The sequence below is a fragment of the Lonchura striata genome, chromosome 4 (genome assembly GCF_050655825.1).
Source record: "Lonchura striata isolate lonStrDom1 chromosome 4, ASM5065582v1, whole genome shotgun sequence".
Lineage (NCBI taxonomy): Eukaryota > Metazoa > Chordata > Aves > Passeriformes > Estrildidae > Lonchura > Lonchura striata.
Window position 1 is genome coordinate 24,822,888 of NC_140706.1, and position 18,346 is coordinate 24,841,233.

Below are 18,346 nucleotides of genomic sequence, written 5' to 3' on the forward strand. Positions count from 1 at the left end.
GCTGGGGTGCTTTTTTCTTGTGTAAAAATCCAACCCATGTATTATCTCCTGATAGACTGGATGCTCTCTCTGAGAGAATACCAGTAGTGCTGGGGGCTGGCATGGGACATGCCAGCAGCTTCCCTTACAGTGCCTGCTCATGCTAATCTATGGACTCCTTACACCCTGAGTACAAGGATGGCTTGCCCAAGATGAATAACTCTTCAAACACTGTGCCTTCCACAGATTTCCCAGTGGAATAATCAATTGCACAAGGCCAAGCACCAGGAGTTCAATCCTTTGCAATGGATTTTTTAAATGTATTTAAACATTTTAAATTTTTCCTGTGATGTTGCTTTCTGCAAAACTCAGCAAAAAAGTTCTCCCAAAAAACGGAATTACAGGTCATATGTGTTGTATGGGTTTGTCAGTATTAAACTGACTTTTATGACTTAGCGTAATCCAAGCTGCTCCACTAAAACTTGCTGTGAAATATTTAGTGCTTCTGTGATGATGGCATTGCATTTGGTAGGAAATTAAGTACCATGCAAATTAAGAAGTGAAGCTTTCTATCTTCAGCTGATGATGCAACATAAAAGCAAAGTACTTCCTGCTCCATTTATATTTAAAGACATCACTAAGATGTGTCATAGTGTTAATATATTTCAGCAAGAGTCAGTTTCACATAAATGCCTTGAATGCAACATCTTAAGCCTAAAAATGCTAGGCATACTTGAAAATGAGAAAGACTCAGAATCTTATCTTGGTGAATCAAAGTTTAAAGGAAAAAATACCAGTATAAAATATTTTGCTTCCAAACATCCTGTTTCCCACGTGCCTGATTACTTTGGTGAGTAACTGAATAGCCTTCTCTAGTGCTGAATGTTGACCTTTGAGTACGTCTTCACATTTCTAGGACCACATATATTTTAAAAGTAACTGTCTCTGCATCTTGAATGTGTGCAAGTTGGGGGTAGGCAAAGCTCACGAGGCCCAGGTTTATCAATGTCTCTGTTTTTTAATAGTGGTTACGCACAAAATATTTCAATTAGCAAAAATTCCTGTGTTTGTTGATGTAAAGGTTAATTGATCTCTGCAAATGAGCCTTCTTGAGTAACCTTTGGAGTACTTAACCTCCAGTCAGTACAGGACACATGCAGCTGTCATGTTCTGAACTTGCACTAAATGGCTCATCCACATTGGTTTCACATTTGTGTCTTTTGGCTTCCCAAAGGAAAATAAAAGCCGAACACCTCTGAGAAGGTTGAGTATGACATTGTCCTTGTTCCTGCATTCTGTTCTTGTGTGTGCCTCTTGGCATGAGCAATACTGAAAATGTTCATGTGCAGACAACAGTGGGAATGTCTAAAAAGTGTCATGTGGTCATTGAAATGGCTAAACACCACTTTAATTAAACTGCATTTGCACTTCTTTTTGTGGCAGGAATGGTGCAGCATTTTTCATGAGAACAATATTTGTGGTTTTGTACTGATTAAGTTCTCTTGGTCTTCAAAGACCATCTCTTTATCTTTGAAATTTTATGTCCAACATCAGAGGAATCAATCAGACTGGGATCCAATGGTTTCTTGTCTTAGGCTTCTTATTCCACTGTTATAGTAGTGTATTCAGGTAGTTTGAATGCCGCTTCTTTTGAGAGTGTGGGACCAGAAAAAGCACTTGCTCAAGAAAGATTTGCTACTACTGTCTGGACACAATTACATGCTATGTATGTAATGACTGTGCTTAAGCAGGGAGGTTGGACCAGATGACCCACTGTGGTCCCTTCCAACCTGACCTTTGTGATTCTCAGGTTGTGTGAAAGGGTTTCCTTAGCACGTTTCACTTACTGTTCTCATAATTGAAATCTAATTTGTAACCTTTTCCTGAACATCTCAACAGAATGTCAGAAAAGCAGCTAATAATATTGATAGTGTAGATAGCTTGGAATTTACACAAGCAGAAAGAAAAGATCTTCATCTTGCCTTTGCAGGAAGGCAGAAAATTAAAAGCATACTCCTATTCATCCTTGGTTCTGTTGGAATCCTGATGACAGAAAACCTCTGGAAAGGTAAGAAAAATCTTTAGTATAGCATAATAGGATAAAAATATTCCTCAAGACCCTAACACATGGTGAAATAAGGAAGGGTGCTGGTATCCTGTATATGGTAGTTCCTCATTATATTACACTGCTCTTTTTGTTCCTTTTTTCCAAGAGTATATTAAGAGATAAGTTAAGATGGTTGAGATTTGATGTGACCAAGACCTTAGAAGCATGTGATTTTCTTTCTTATTATTTCAGCCAACATTTTATCTTTTTGATGGACCTAAGGAGTTAGGTGGTGGTCTCGTTTTTATGTGACATGTGGTCAATCCACCATATATGTCCTGGGGAGATGTGGGGACCTGTAGTGGTGAAATATCATGGGAATTTTGTAAGTGAGAAGATATTGATGCCTAGGATAAGCTACAGACATGGATTATGTTTCCAAATATTGGATGGGAAAGTCAGGTATATGAGGGCATCCTCATCTTTTTCATCTCAGATGGGCAGGAGAGGAAGAAAGAGGGAAGAGACAGTGGCATTATTAATTTACCAACAAAATTATGGTTTTCATAATGAAACTATTTTTTCATATAGCAGTTTGACCTTTGGTGGGTGACATTTTTAACAAGATAAATAAATCCAATATCACAGAAAAGATTTTCAGAGGCATAGGATCTCAAAAGATCTGAGATCAGTTCTCTTTCATGAAGTACTTTATTTGACTAGAAAACATCAGGGGAAGACTGTAAGAGGAATAGCAATACATCATCTTTTACATAATTTGGAGAATAATGTCAGAAACATAAACAGTAATAGAGAGGGAAAGTGACAGGATTTGACAAAACCTATAATTGGCTTTGGATTTTTTTTTGATTTCTTGTTTTCCTCTCCTAATCCCACTTTTCATCAATTACTTTTTCATAGGATAACAAGGAAAGGAGATGTGGGAAGGAGACGAAATATAAGGAGTACAAGGCTGACTCATTAATTTTTAAGTTACAGTTTGACCTTCTTGGTAACCAGTATTTTTTACTACAAACCAGGCAATTATTGTTAAAACTTAGCTGGGCTTTGTGTCTGTTTAGTCTCAGATCTTTTTAGAAACATATGTAACACAGAAGAACATATAGTCTGCTTTTCTGGATGTTGCCCAGTGAATGTATTTTTCAGTAGAACAGTTCTGACCACTGCTGCTTCACAAAGTGTTCTGTTATTTCTAGAGATTTTCCTTTTCAGGGACCTAAGGAAAACCTCATATATCCAGAAGACAGCAAATAGATGGTATTTGATTCAGTTGAAATAAATACATTTTTTTTGTCCTATACACAGTTAGGACCAGAAAGCCTATTCTTTTATTGCGTTGTTTAGTCCAACATTTTGTTTGACCTTTCTTTATTTTTATTCTTTCTCCTACTGATTGTTTTATTTTTAGCTTCAGAAATTCCCCAAAGGACTCTCTTCTCTGTTAGCTATAATGTAATGCTATTGGTGAGACTGAAAAGATTATTTCTTATACAACATGATATATTGTTGGCTTTGAAATGCATTTCTCACCACCACTTTTCAATGAACCCTTCATAAATCCAGCTGAGGGCAGGCAAGATCCATGTAGCTCTGAGAGACGGGGTGAATATAATTTACTAAAGATTCATCAGCTGTTTTCTCACACTCTCCCAGCTATTATACACAAGTATAGTATATCTGATAGAATTACACTGAACGTGAAATAATGTTTCTGTGGCAAATGAGTTTAAGAAAGATCACCACTAATCTCAAAAGGAATAGAATCTCTTTCTCTTAATTTACCATAAAATATAAATTCATTTTAGCATAACAGTTTAAAATTAACTGTAATGACAATTTAATTTCTTCAAAGACAACATTGCACAATTTATATGAGTTTACATACATTGTAAAACATTCTCTGCATACTAAAAATATAGAGTGAATGCAAAGCAGATAAGATTTGAATAAAAGCTGTAACAACAGATATTGTTCCACTGATTTTAGTAATTTAAATCTGCAAGTTTTTGAATCTGTGTATCCAACAGTTGCTTTCTTTTTTTCCCCTTCTCCGCTGAATGCCTTGGCTTTTAAGCCACATCAGAATGGCTATATAGGGACAGCAGCAGCTGCATTCACTTTCATTAAGCATCCAGCTCTTGTTGCTCTCCTCATCCCTTCAAGGCAAACCATGCCCATGTCCATACTCTTGTGAGTGGTAACCAAGTACTTGAGAAAGGAGCATGTTGTATTATAGAGACAGGAGACAATTTGCCAAAGTGTAATATTCCCATGTTTTGCCATTAAGCCTGGTGTGTTGCTCTAGTACTCAGGACAAGGAAATTTCCCACACTTGTTTGCTTGAAAATCCATGGTAAAACATATTTAAAATGGAGAAGCAAAATTTTTCTTGTTGTAGTATATTTGTTAGCTATAATACTCAAAATCATTAAAAAACATTTCCATATGTAATTCAAAATTGCTGCATCATATATATTGTTAAAATAAATGTTCTAAAAATCAAGAATGTAATTGCAGTTTATACCTAGGGCAAGTCTTCTTTGCCTTGTCTATCCCCTGCCTCCCCAGGAAAGCTCAAACATATAATATTTTAATATTTTCTAAAGCTGAGAAAGAACTTAACTATCAGGAGCCCATTTTTCTATCTTTATTTGCATTCTTCTCAGAGAAGAAAAGTATATGTATCTCTTCACATCTTCTCACTGAGCCACGAATTCTTCAATGCAAGTGTTTACTCCACTCCTAAGTGATTTTTAACAGTAGAAATAGCCTGTGGACCATAAATACCTTGAACATTGTATTTGAAAATTGATCTCAAAATTATTTATAAGGTAAAAATGAATAAATCATCCTCTTCTTACATGTGAGTTTATGTTACCAAATACATGACTGTCCACTGTTTCTTACCACTACACCTTCCTTGCAATGTGCATTTCAAGGGAATAAGAGTTAAAAAAAATAGATATTGAGGAATTATATTAAAATCTGGATGACGAGTAGGTAAATCTTGATGAGAGCATATTTACAGATTTAAAACTATATTATTGATGTGAAGGTTGGGCCAGGAACAGTGTTCTATGAAATTGTGATCTCAGCATAACATAAAGCAAACAAGCCTTTCAAGTGGATTAAGAGTACTCAAATGGTCTGAGCAGAGAGCTATAACAAATATTGACTACCAAACCAAAGAGAGGAATGTAGCGAGCTACAGTAGACAGGTTCATCCCTGTCTATATTTATTTTTTTTATCCCTGGCAATTGAAAATAATGAAAGAAATGTGGCTTTATAAATAGGGAGATGAGACTATTAGCCTTGATAAATGGCTGCTGAAGAGCTCTGCTATAACTTTATATCCTAGAGTGGAAAAGATTTCTTTCCTTCTCTTCTGTCCCCTGAGGAACCCTCTGCCCTTCTTTCTTATTCCAGTGCTCAGCCCTGTGACTCAGGCTGTGCTGCAAGATAACTCCTTGACCCCACAAGGCTAGATAATACTCTTTATATATGCTGCACAGTTTCAGTCCTCCTAACATGAAATGATAGCTCCTAAGGGGATAAAGGGTGTTGTTATCAAGTTAAGTTTCTTTAACAAGCCAATGGTCCAATCCAATATAAAAATCAATTTTTCAGAGGTTCACAATGAAGAAGCATAATGCATTTTTATTGGATCTAGCCCTGAGCTGTCTTGTAAAAAGTCAGCAAAATTTTGTTCAAAACCTCTTATCCCCAAACCTAAAGCATCATATATTTGTGAAGCAATGAAAAAAGTGGGTTGTGCTAGGTGACAGAAATTGGTTATGCATTATCTAAATTGTGAGCTTTCTGGAAGGGGTAACTTAATAAGTTTGGGATAGATTATTTTTGTTATAAAGTTCACTGAAAATTCAGGTTCACTGACAGAGATGAACACAAACAGCACTGGAAACTAATAATATATAAATGACCTTGTGATTTTCACAAATGAGGACAGTCTCCCCAGTCAAGAGAGTTCTAGGTCACTAATGACTATAGAGTGGCACTATTTCCCTTCTTTCTCTTCAGAATACTGTACAAAAGAAAATTCTGAACTTTAGTAAATATTTCTGCTGAAGGGAAGGGGTAAAATATTTTTTAATAATTTAGCTTGGAGATAGTTTCATCATATTTATTATAATACTTATCACTCATTGTATAATTTTAACATCATCCTAATCAGGAAGGGCAAACAAGCTAAAGCCACACTACCAAACCTCTTTCTTTCATTATTATTATATTGTAAATTAGTTATTTGATCATGATCTACATCTTAGAAATTTATCTCTCTTTTGTTATTTAGATAAAAATCAAGTAACACTTAATTGCTATTCAAAGCATAAGGTTTTTTCCAGTGTATTCTGCCAAATATCCTTATACCAATCCTTTTACAAGAATATGCATTAAATGACCATCACTGAAATATAGATTAAGAGCAGTGCTGGACCTGTAGGACTTAAATGTCCTGAATTTCCTGTGTTTGTCTTTCTAACAGTAACAGCCTTATCCCCATTTGACTTTTCTTTTGCATCTGATAATTGGTCGTTTTAATGGTGTCATAACTTAAAATTTTGGCGTTTAATGGAGCAACATGAGCTGATTTTCCCTGGAGAGCAAAGAGATACTCTGGGCTGGATTAAGTACATACAAAGACATTCAACCAGAGAAGGGGCAAAACCCAGGTGTTTTAAAAGTTATTTTAAACCATTAGGTTTTTCCTCAAGCCAGAGAGGCTTAAATCATTACTCTGATCTTCTGTTGAACTCAAAGAGAAGGAGCTGAAATTACTTAAGCAGTATCTAATCTTGAGAACCGTCAGAAGAAATTACTGATTAGAATGCTACAGATATCCAGAAGAGACTAAAGTGAAATCACTCACAGATTTTCTTCCATAGTAGGATTTTAAGAATTAGCTTAGCTTAGTTCAGACTAGGCTTTTACATACACAGTTTTTGTCTTCATCAGCTGGGAAAAAACAATATATTTTTGGCAGATATTTTTTGCCAAGTTTGACTTAATAATTCAAAAATTACTTGTCCCTGAGGTATTTTCTATATTCCTTATTCATTAGGACACATTATCCTAAGGTTTTCTTCAATTAATAATTTTCAGCAATTAAGGCATAGCTGTAGCTATGAGGCACTCCACTGTCACTGCAACCATTTCAGAAAAAGCTGATATGCCCTCCTGTAAACATACTGGGTAATCAGAGCTGGAGAAACAAATCTGAATCATTTTAGTTGCAAATCTATTATGAATTTTACAATGGTGCTGATTTTGGCTGAATAATTTACTTCAAAGTTTCATGTAAATATATCTCGTCTTTATTTCCATTTTAGAGCAGCAAACATTACATTTTATATCAGTCCTCATTCTTTTTTCCCCAGATGGGAAAAAAGGTTTCAGAAATTATGCCTTTCTCCCTTTTTGTTCTTTTAAAGAAATGCCAAATATACAGGTTTAGTTTGAGGTCCCTCAACCTGTCATTCAAACATGAAATCTGATTACCTTCAATGAGATTCCATATGTGAGCTGAAAATCCTGGGCGAGTTTTGACCAAAAGTTTGAGGTATATTTCCTCATAGAGATGTCTGTTTGTGGAGATATTGAAAACACAAATCTTTAAGTTAAGGCTTTTCAGTCCTTCCTCTTAGAAAATGTATATCTTTGTCTTGATTGACTACAAATTACTAATTTTTTTAAAGTCATTAAATCCACTTAAATCCATCAAGAGCACATTAGGTATTTGAAATTATAATTTTTAAAAAAAATATTTCTGCATTTGCAGAAAGGCCAATAATCTGGATTCTTCATCTGGCCTTCATGAAAGAGTTTTAGATCTCCATATATTTCTGCTTTTAAAAATCAAGATTACTTGCTCAGCCTGTGAGGACCATTAGCTTTTCATGGTTATGTATTCTCCTATTTATGTGCAGTGTTTTTCCCACATTCTGCAGTTTAATGATAAATGAACTTCTGTATTGTCATAGTAAGCTTATTAAAATAACTAGGAGTTCTTGTAAGCAATGCCAAAGTAAGATGCAAGTCACATACGTGCATGAAAATCATTAAAAAATAACTTCTGCTCCTTTTGTGAGGGGAGGGGCAGGTTTGTGCAACTAGATATCTTTGAAATTACTAACAAGTTCAAATGAGAAAAAATGGTTTCAGGAAAAAGATGACAATATCCTGCCTGGATTTTAGATACTCCTTACATCAATGAGCTGACAGTCATAAACACATATTAATTTGGCTCATTCTGGCCTAGTACATTCACCCAAATTCCATTGTTCACCAGAGAAGAGGCATGAAGAAATATTAGATTTTTTAGTTTCTCATATTGAGTATATGTTTGAAAGTTTTTGGATTAGCAACAGTGCCTGCTTCACTATCAAAAAGAGAAATTATGGTATGTGTATCAAACAATCTCAAAGCAGTGATTTCCCAGTTTCTCCAGAGCAGATAGCCTAGCATTTCTGATATGATTTACCTTCTTGAAAACACAGACTATCCAGGAAAATAGGTTTTCTTACATACATGATCATCCAGTAGAGGAACATAAAATCGTATTTTTAAGTGGACAAACACTTCTCCCCTTAGTATCATTCAGTAGTAAAAATTGAGTTTGAATTACATAAATCAAGTGTCAAAGAGCCAGGCAAGGGTCAAGAGTTTGAAAAGAATGATCACTGGAGACTGGAATTAGATCATCTCTAAGGTCCTTTCCAACCCAAATCATTCTACGATTCTGTAACTTTACTCATTGGTACTGCTTCTCGACAGGATATAGGAACTGTTACTCAAGCATTACCCTCTTTCTCTTTCTCTACATATTGTTTTAGCTTAAATATATGTATTTTCTAGAACTTGTACTGTTTGATTAATTTTGAGTGTTGTGTTGATATGATGAAGCTCAGAGCAAAGAGATGTGCTGTCCTTTTCCATATATATAGGATATATAGGGTGGTTATTTCTCTGAAGAGAAGATAGAAATTTGCAGCCCTAAAAATGCATTGTGATTGTCACAGGCACGCTCCTGCCTTTGGATGCAATCTCTCACCATCAGAAAATTTCTGTGTAGGGTCAGCAATGCTTTATTCAGTGAAGAGCTGTTAACTGGGAAAAATATGGAAGAGATCTAGGCTAAGAAGATCTAGGCTAAGAGAGGAAAAACCCTGGAGAGAAAGTATATGGAGAGAAAAAAATATTCAGTAATTTTTTTTACCTGCTTTTAGATTTATTAGTTGACCCTCTGCTAGCAGATTCCAATAATTAAGAAACAATTTCATTGTACTTTATGAAGTTAGATCTCTTAACTGTGAAAATAGGATCCCAATATTTTCAATAACCTACCATGGAGGAATTTGATCTACAGTTTTGATTAGCTCTAGAAAGCACAATATTGTCTATTTTCATGTTCTGTAAAAGGCTCAAAAATGGCAGGATCAATTAGTTTTGATTTCCATACCAATCAGTCCAGATGGTTCCCATTATTTGCTGAAGATGGATGCAAATTGAATTTTTCAAAACCATAATTCACACTTGGTGATAGGTATAGATAGAAGGTAAAAAATACAGAACTACTTTTTTTTGCAGAATAATCAGAGCCGAACCCCTGTCTAAACTCACCTTTCTCTAGAGTTGGAAAAGGGAAAAACAGACTATGTTGCATTATTTTCAGGAGAAAAATGTTTGCTTAGATAATGCCCTAAGATGTTTACATGGTATCTTATTCAAAGATACTAGAAATTATGTTGGTTTTTACAACTGTTTGTTCCTTTGTGCATAAGCCATTAGTAGCACTTCAAACACATTTATAGATGAACACAACCTACAGTCTATTTTATATCAGAGCAAAACTCTTAGAAAAAAACTGTTTATAGACAATGTTAATTTAGGAGGCAGCACAATCTTTTTCTGAAGAGCCCCCCCCCCCAATCAACTATACTCGTATAATTTATCTGAACAGCAATTAATAATAGTCCTTTGCATTTAAAAATAAAAATCTAAGAAAGTCTGACTCCTTAAAGCTTAGAACATCAGAGTCCTATGTATCTCTTCCTTATATCATGTAATGTATCTTGGGTCCATCAATAATGCAGATTTCAGCCTGCATATGATGCATAAGGTTTTAAGCATCAGTTTGATCCAGGACTACCATTGCAATATTTATTGCACTTACTCCCATTCCCCTGGAGTAATAAGAATTTCAAAAAGATTTATACATTTATGCATGTATATAAACTTTATAGAGATGCATAGTACATCTTTACATATATTACCTTTATATATATATATTTATATAAATCTTAAATATATATATATATATATATATATATATATATATACAGTATTAAAAGGTATAACTTTATCCTTTGTCTTAAAAAGCCAGTTGAAGGTAATATCTTTAGCTTTATGAGTCAACTGGAAGTTTTGGTTTAAAATATATGGAGGAATTGTGCAGTTTTTCCTGATTAGATAGTCAAAGCAATCAACTGTCTAAGAATGTGACCTGTTAAATCCAAATTAGCAAGATGATACTTAGAAGAAGGAGACAGGTATCAATCATTATTATCTGTATCTTTTTTTATCTGTTTGAGAAACTATTGAAGCATTAAACATTCCTTTTGCATAACTCAAGAGGGAGTTTGAAGGATCCTCAGCTATCTTTTAGTAGACCAAAAAAATGGAAATTTCAAAGGCAAGAAATGCAGTTAGAACTAGGCTTTGTTGTAGTATTTGGCTTCTGAGAACAAGTTCATCCTTGAAGGCACATTAACTATCAGACATTTATTCCACTTTGACTAACATGTACTTTCCCAGTTCCACAATTTTTTCTTTAAGATTTTTAACCTGATTGCCAGCAACAACAAGAATTGTGTGATTACATTGTCAGCATCTTTCTTCCCTCTTTGATAACATTTGCATTCACTGACTAATTGGAATTCAATTTTGGTAGGTGGAAAAACTTTCAAAAATAATTAAGTTTTTAAAGGCTTTGTAGAAATAAGCGGCTGAGGAGAGGAGGGAAAAGCTGTGAGTGCCTGGATGAAGGGAATGGCAACCATGAGCACAGAGCTACTGAGGCACAGGCGAGCACACAGCAGTGAGAGATACAAGTGTCTCCACTGCTGGAAAACCTTCAACAGGATCTTGTACCTTCTTATGCATAGGAATAATTGCAATCCTGCAAGTAGGAAATTAAACTTCTTGTGGTTTTAGCACTTGTAAAAGGAGGCTGAGCCAGTAGCTCTCAATATTAGAAACATTTTGTAACCTGGTGAAGTCCTGATAGTTTGTTTTTTTTTTTTTTTCCTGAAAAATCAACACCTACCTCTTATTATGCTCTGAGAAGTTTTACACTTGGAGGCTCCTGCTTAGAGAAGCTGTGAAATAAATGAGATTAAGTAGAACAACTAACTGAGTTCTTCAGAGGCTGTCAGACCTGAGGCCTAAAAAGCACCTTGCAATGTCAGTAGAGGTAATTGGCCCACAGCTGCTGAAAAGGCAGCTGAGTTTCAGGCAGAAGAAAAATAATAAAAATAAAAATAATAATAATAATAATAATAATAATAATAACAACAACATCTAAATATCTTGACCATTAACTACTGCATCAATATCATGCCATTCAGTACCCATGCTTGGAGAATACTTGATGAAAGAGAACTTCTTAGCAAAATAAAAATAAAGGCTTATATGGAAAGGATAAGTAATATGAAAAATAAGTAACTGTGTGTAGGGCAGATAGGAATTACCTTGTTTGGAAAAACTTTATTTGTCTCTAACCACTATATCATAATAAAGATAGAAATGAGCTCTATGCCAGTTCTAATTTAATACTATTGAATTAGGGTTATCATTAAAATAGTAACTCATTTGAAGCATAATTAACCAGAAAAATACCAGAGAATTGTGAAACAATAAGCATTAAAAACTCCTGTCTCTTATGACAACTCTGCTGTACCTGACACTTGTAGAGCTCAGAGGTGACCAGGAGTAGAGCAGCCTGCAGCTATCAGTGGCTATCAATTTATGCATCACAGGATCAGAAGTTGTTCCAGCTCCCATCTGAACTTCTCTTAAAGGACTTTGATTCTCCAAGGTGACCTCTCCAATCCACCTTTTTGGTGGCTTACTCTTTGATGAATATAATTTGAAGTATAAAGGTAAAATTTGTCCTATTCTGTTACTTTTATAGTGCCCTTGTATTTTGTTATTTAGTCCCTAAACCTTGTTTCCCTTTTTTTTTGTTTGGTTTGGGTTTGGTTTTTTGGTTTAGTTTTTTTGTTTGTTTGTTTTGTTTTGTTTTTTAATTTGGTTTGATTTGATTTGTGGTCTTTTTTGGTTGGTTTTTTTTTGGGGTTTTTTTTGGGTTTTTTTTTTGTATTAGGAAAAAACATTTTACTTGAAGGCTAATGGATACTCAGAGTAATGAATGTTCTTCATATTTTACTTATACAAACCACAGCCAGGAGAATGCTTACAATAAATCAATTGCCTTTGCAGCAGACATGAACAGGATTTGCATGCCAGCACATTTCTGGTTTTAAACCAGTCAAGCTGTGCCCTAGAGCTGCAGAGGTTTCTCAGGCTGAGCTGTGTGGACTGCAGCCTTATTTACATCAGAGCAGATGTTCCTGAGTACAGGCACACTCCTACAGCAGCTGAAGCACAATCACAGCTTGTGGGCCCCTTCTTCAAAAAAGGTCTTTGACAAACCATTGCAATTATGGATCCATATACTAGTGCCTCCCTATAGGAGATGTTTCTTGGCTTTGACTTGGTTTAAAGAGAGGTGAATGTGTTTAGTTACGTACTTATCGCACAGTGAATCACATAACACCTTCTACCTCCAGGAAATTTATATTCTGGTCATGGGCTGGTGCAGAGGACACATTATCTCCCAGTTTTTATTATGAAATTCCCTCTTAAAAGCTTCATAGTTAGCTGTAGGAGAGAGGTTTGGGCTTAGCACTACTGGAGCAGGCAGCAGCTGAAGGTTCCCCAGTGAATTATAGAAGTGACATCATTAATCTGCCTTAGTTGCTGATGTGCCCCATTGTCTCTTCTGCATCATTTTGAGGTATGAGAAGCAGTCCTGTTGTTCATGCATTGAGGCATCCTGTCCTCACCACGTGTCTCTGTATATTCTTCTTCTATATGTTCTTTGCACATCAACCATACCAGCACTTATATTTATTCAAAAGAGCTAATAGTCATATGTGTGTATGCAACCAAATTTATTCCAACACAGCTGAGGTTTTATCTTCTCTGATGAGCTTGTGTCTTACAGTGTAGAGAGGAAATGTGATACAGTCTTTAAATTGGTCTTAAAAGTACAATAAAATGCTAAATGTATAACTTGCCATAAATATTTTACAGCACAACCATATGAGTTCATAATATTCCCATTATAGCTCTTAATTTATTCAATTTCTGTATGAGGCACTTCTATACATGATCTCTCTTAATTGTGAGTTCACAGAAGAGTGGAATTAATTTTTTCCTCACATATTGCAGTTTTGACACAAATATTTGTTCCCACTTGTACATGTCCTTGAATACTGCTGAGGAAGAGACTATTGAAAATGTGATTTTCACCTCTACTTTATTAGGATTTATAAGCAAATATTAACATGGATATTTAGTGCATGATCTGCAGCAAGTTCATTTTCATAACCAACCATAATAGAAAGTTTAAGTGAATGAAACATGTAAAAATGACAACCTAGTCCACTGTTTAGTATTGTAAAAATTACCCTTAATATGTTATAAAAGCTCTTCATGATATTTTTGACCTGATCACTTTCAAAGAAATGCAAATCTTTGGCTCTGTAGAGACAATTGCATGGATCTGATTAATTAGAACAAAAAATCAAAAAAGAAAATTTTGCTGCCTTCTTAATCCTGGAGTCATAGAATAGCATGGGGTGGAACATTTAAAGGTCATCTAATCCAACATTCCTGCAATAAGCAGGGACATCTCCAATTAGATTGGGTTGCTCAGAATCCTGTCCAACCTGACCATCAGTCTTTCTAGGTATCAGGAATCTACTACATCTCTGGGCAGCCTGCTTCAGAGTCTACCCCCACTTTAAAAAAGTTCCTTCTTACACCTAATTTAAATCTATGCTTTTTAAAATTTAAAATCATATTACAATGTTGACTCATGATTTTTTGGTTCAAAATTGATAAATGCATGTAATTTGGTAAGTAGGAAGTGGTCAAGCACAATATGTTCTGCCTAGAAGAGCAGGTGAAAACCATACATCTCCCTACAGGCTACAAATAAAACTGACATAAACTGTGGTACTTGGACAGCTCACAGCTTCAAAGGTCAAAAAATTGGGAGCATTCTCTGAAAACTTCGGAATTTGTGTTCTCCACTGTCAGATTGAGTCTGACCTTTAAAGGACTGAAAGAGCCCTGTCTCTCAAAAAATAGTCAGACTCCTGTTGCCCAAACACCCTCAATCATTACTAGAGTTAATGGAGCAAATATTTGCTCATGGATGTAATCTACCACTGATTTAGGATTGCTTCTGCTATATACTCTCAGATGAAGGTTAATCATATTATAGTAGACACATTTGGGTAGACTGAGAGTGAGTAGGTTTTAAAGGGTGCACGTAAGTGTAGGAAAGTCAGAGAAGTACTTTCTGCAAAGATATTTGGTATCCACCTTCACTGGATTTACCTCGTAAGTGGTTTTCCCCAGGACAAGTGAATATTTTGAGCAGAACTTTTTCAAAGACTTTATTTGCTTTGCTTGTAATCCATATATTCATATTACAAAATGCAATCTCTTTAGCTGTCTGTATGAATTCTATGGAGAACTTAACTCTGCCTTATATACGACTCAATAAAATATGTTTTTGGCAATGCAAAGCATTTAGGTATCAACTCAATTGGAGGTAGTACACTGCCACTCTGACTTCCTTGCTATCAGAACTAATGCATTTCAGCCTTGTCAGACACAATGCCTGTCAGAACACTTCCTTCTCTTTGGGATTATCATCTGCCCAGTCTCTTTGGATTGCTCTTTAAATGGGGTCAATGCCATACTTAGTGCAGGTTGGGAAAGGGTGGCTTGCTGCCTTATTGCTGACTCCCATCACAATTTTGGATGACGTTCATTATATAAGTATAGGAAAAAACACAAGCTCTATCATTGCTGTTTATTCTCCTTGTAGAACTTCTATGTAGTAATTCTGTAAGAAGGACAAAGTTCACTTACAGCTAAAACATGAGGACTTGTGTACATAATAAGGTGTATCAAAAAATTAATTTGATCAATACAAACACCAGAAGAGAAAATAATCTCTCACTTCACTGTTCACTGAGAAAGGGTAAGATAAAGCTGAGATAACATTATCACTAGCTGGTCTCATTTAAAGAATCACCTTGCTTGTAATTCTCATCAGATAAAGGCCAGTTTATTTGTTGAGGAATGTTGCTTTTGAAGTAAGGAGCAATATTGCATTATTTCCATTCAAACAGCAGAGAAATTTTCTTTCACATTAGCATAACCTTTTTTTAAAACAGAAAACTATAATAGTTCATTACTATACTACAGCAGCTTGAGGAATTATGGCTCCCATTGTGTTTCATACAGTGAGCAGTTAGAGTAGGCTAATTTTTCAGAAGTTAATTTAAGTTCTTGATTTTTTTATTGATGCCTTGAAGTTAGAATATAGCTTTCTTCAAAATAGGATTTAATTTTTTTTTTGTGATCCTCTGAGCAGTGATAGCCTTTGTATTTTCTAGACAAAATCATGACTATCCAATTTAATTTTTCCCTAGTTCTGTGAAAGGCTGAGAATTTGCATTTCTTTCACTGAAAACTATTACTTTGTAAAAATGGTCTCCAGTGGGGATTCAGGTAGCTGATAAAATAAAATGGATCAGTAAATCAAAGGAAAATATCACTTGAAGTGAAAAGGATACAATTTTCTTCCTATTTAACATAGGAGTCACTGAAAAGGGACACTTGCATCTTCATGCAATATTTTGAATATAAGACCAGTACTGTGATAGTTTCTTTAGGGTAAAAATGAAATAAATGAAGACTTGAAGTGAAGTGTGAAAGCCTTAGTCTGGGGAAGGACAAAGGGACTGACAAGAGAAATCCACATTATATGATTACATAGTGTCCTGGCAACCATTCTGGCTGGAAAGCAATATAGTCTTACAAATTAGGTCTGAGGCATGGAGTAAGGAAACCTGTTTTCTATTCTTGGCACTGCTGATGACTAATGGAGTGACCCTAGAGAGTCATTTCAAGTCACTGTTTCTCTCTTTTCAGGACTGGATTTGAAGGTTCTGGGGAGGGCTTGCCTTTTTCTGTAGGGCCTGTATAGTGACAAAAATATGGGTCTTCTAAAACTGTGATGGCATGAATATTCTTAGAGAAATGCTTTGCTTAAACTTGAGGTGACCTGCACCAGATATTTCTGGATCATCAAAAACAGTATGAAGAAATCTCTTTCTTTGTTTCATTGTGTGTTCTTATAAGATGTTATTCTTGACTTCGTGTAGAGGAGCAGAAATTCAGACTTTAAAAGATCTCTGTAAAGGCTGCATTCCAGTGTTTCCCTGCAATTTTGCACTCCAGAGTATTTCAATCATCCAGACTTTTAAGTCTTTAATTACACATTGTCATTGAAGTAAACTTTTGAACCTAAGAGAGATGTTTTAAAGAAATGGAAGTAACTTTAATGTGCAATATTCCTGTGCTGAATTCTCAGCATTTTTATGATTTTTCAGATTATTAAATACTGACTTCAAAAACTATTTCTTCAAAGACTTGTCTATCTTCAGAAATAATGAGAGGCATTTCTCACTTTAGAAACTTTCCCTCTCCAACTATAAGCACACACAAAATTTAACTTAAAAGAGTGTAAGGGTTTGGTTGCCTGAAGTTTGCAAGAGATATAAGCATGACAGGAAAAAAAGTGATCCTTATCTCATTTGATAGCATTGTTATTGCTCTGTAAGTAGCTGGCACAGTCTCTTGTAGTTAAATCCCCAAAGAGAGGACAGGGAGGGGAAAAAAAGGCTTTAATCATCTTGAAGTTAAAGTTAGTCAGTGAATTCTGGGCAAGAGGATTACAATTACTAAAACCAGTTTTTAAAGGTAAACAAATTAAATTTATTTGAAGCCTATATATTTGCATCTTGTCAATTTTGGAGGGGAAAATCCCCAAAGTTGCTACATTTCTCTTTTTCTAGATTCTAACAGTTACACAAAGCTATAAAATCTCACTAGTAGTGTGTTAAAGCTCTTCTCAATCCTTGCAAAATTCAGGAGACTTACTAAGCTTCTTCCTGAAACCTTATGTTATTGCTTAGGGATCTGATAGTCCACAATCCCTACACAACCTTTGCAAGGCTCTTTGGGAACTTCAGCATCCACCCCCTCCTGCTATCCATTAGAGGAGATAGCTCATGGTGTCACACCCCTGCTTAGTCAGTTCTATCAATGCATTTTTTCTTTACCCTTAAAAGTCTTCCTAATTTTACTATATTCCATCTCTATCTGAGATAATTTGTTGGGGATGTTCAGTTAACTCACTGGTTTTAAGTAGTCAAACAATACCTCCTCAAAATGACCATTTGAGACACTAAAATAAAAGGACTCTACTGTTTACCGTCTATCAATTTTAAGACCATAGTGATGATGATGCCAGGCTTATCTAAATATATGAAAATGTGACAATATTTTCCTAGACATTTTTTCAAATGTCTTTTCAAATGTTTTCTTCATTTGTAATCAATATATGCAATCAATGGGGATGCATGCAGGAGATTCAATGAAATTTAAAGAGTGATTCATCCTATCAGATATTTAATTTTAGTCATGGTAAGATAATCTGCTATTGTAGATTCCTAAATTTGCTTCAATTTTAGTAGGAATCCAAGAGATCCAATGAACTCCAGGCTTCATCGATTTTAAATGGAATTCATACTTGTATTATTCCCATCTTAGCCTGCTGTCCTAGGAGCCTGCTGGGAGGCATTCAGTTTTGGACCTACCCTACTGAGGAAACCCTCAGTAGCAGCCTGAGTGGTTCTGGCACTCCCAGAACTTTCAGGGAGATCCACATAAATCAAGATCTCTAAATGATATATTTCCAGAAGAACTGAATGTGTTGGTTTCAGCTGGGATAGAGTTAAATTTTCTAACAGTGGCTAGTATTGGGCTGGGTTTTGGATGTGTACTGAACACAGGGTTGATAATACTGGGAAGTTTTTCTTATTGCAGTGTTTGTACAGAGCTGAGACCTT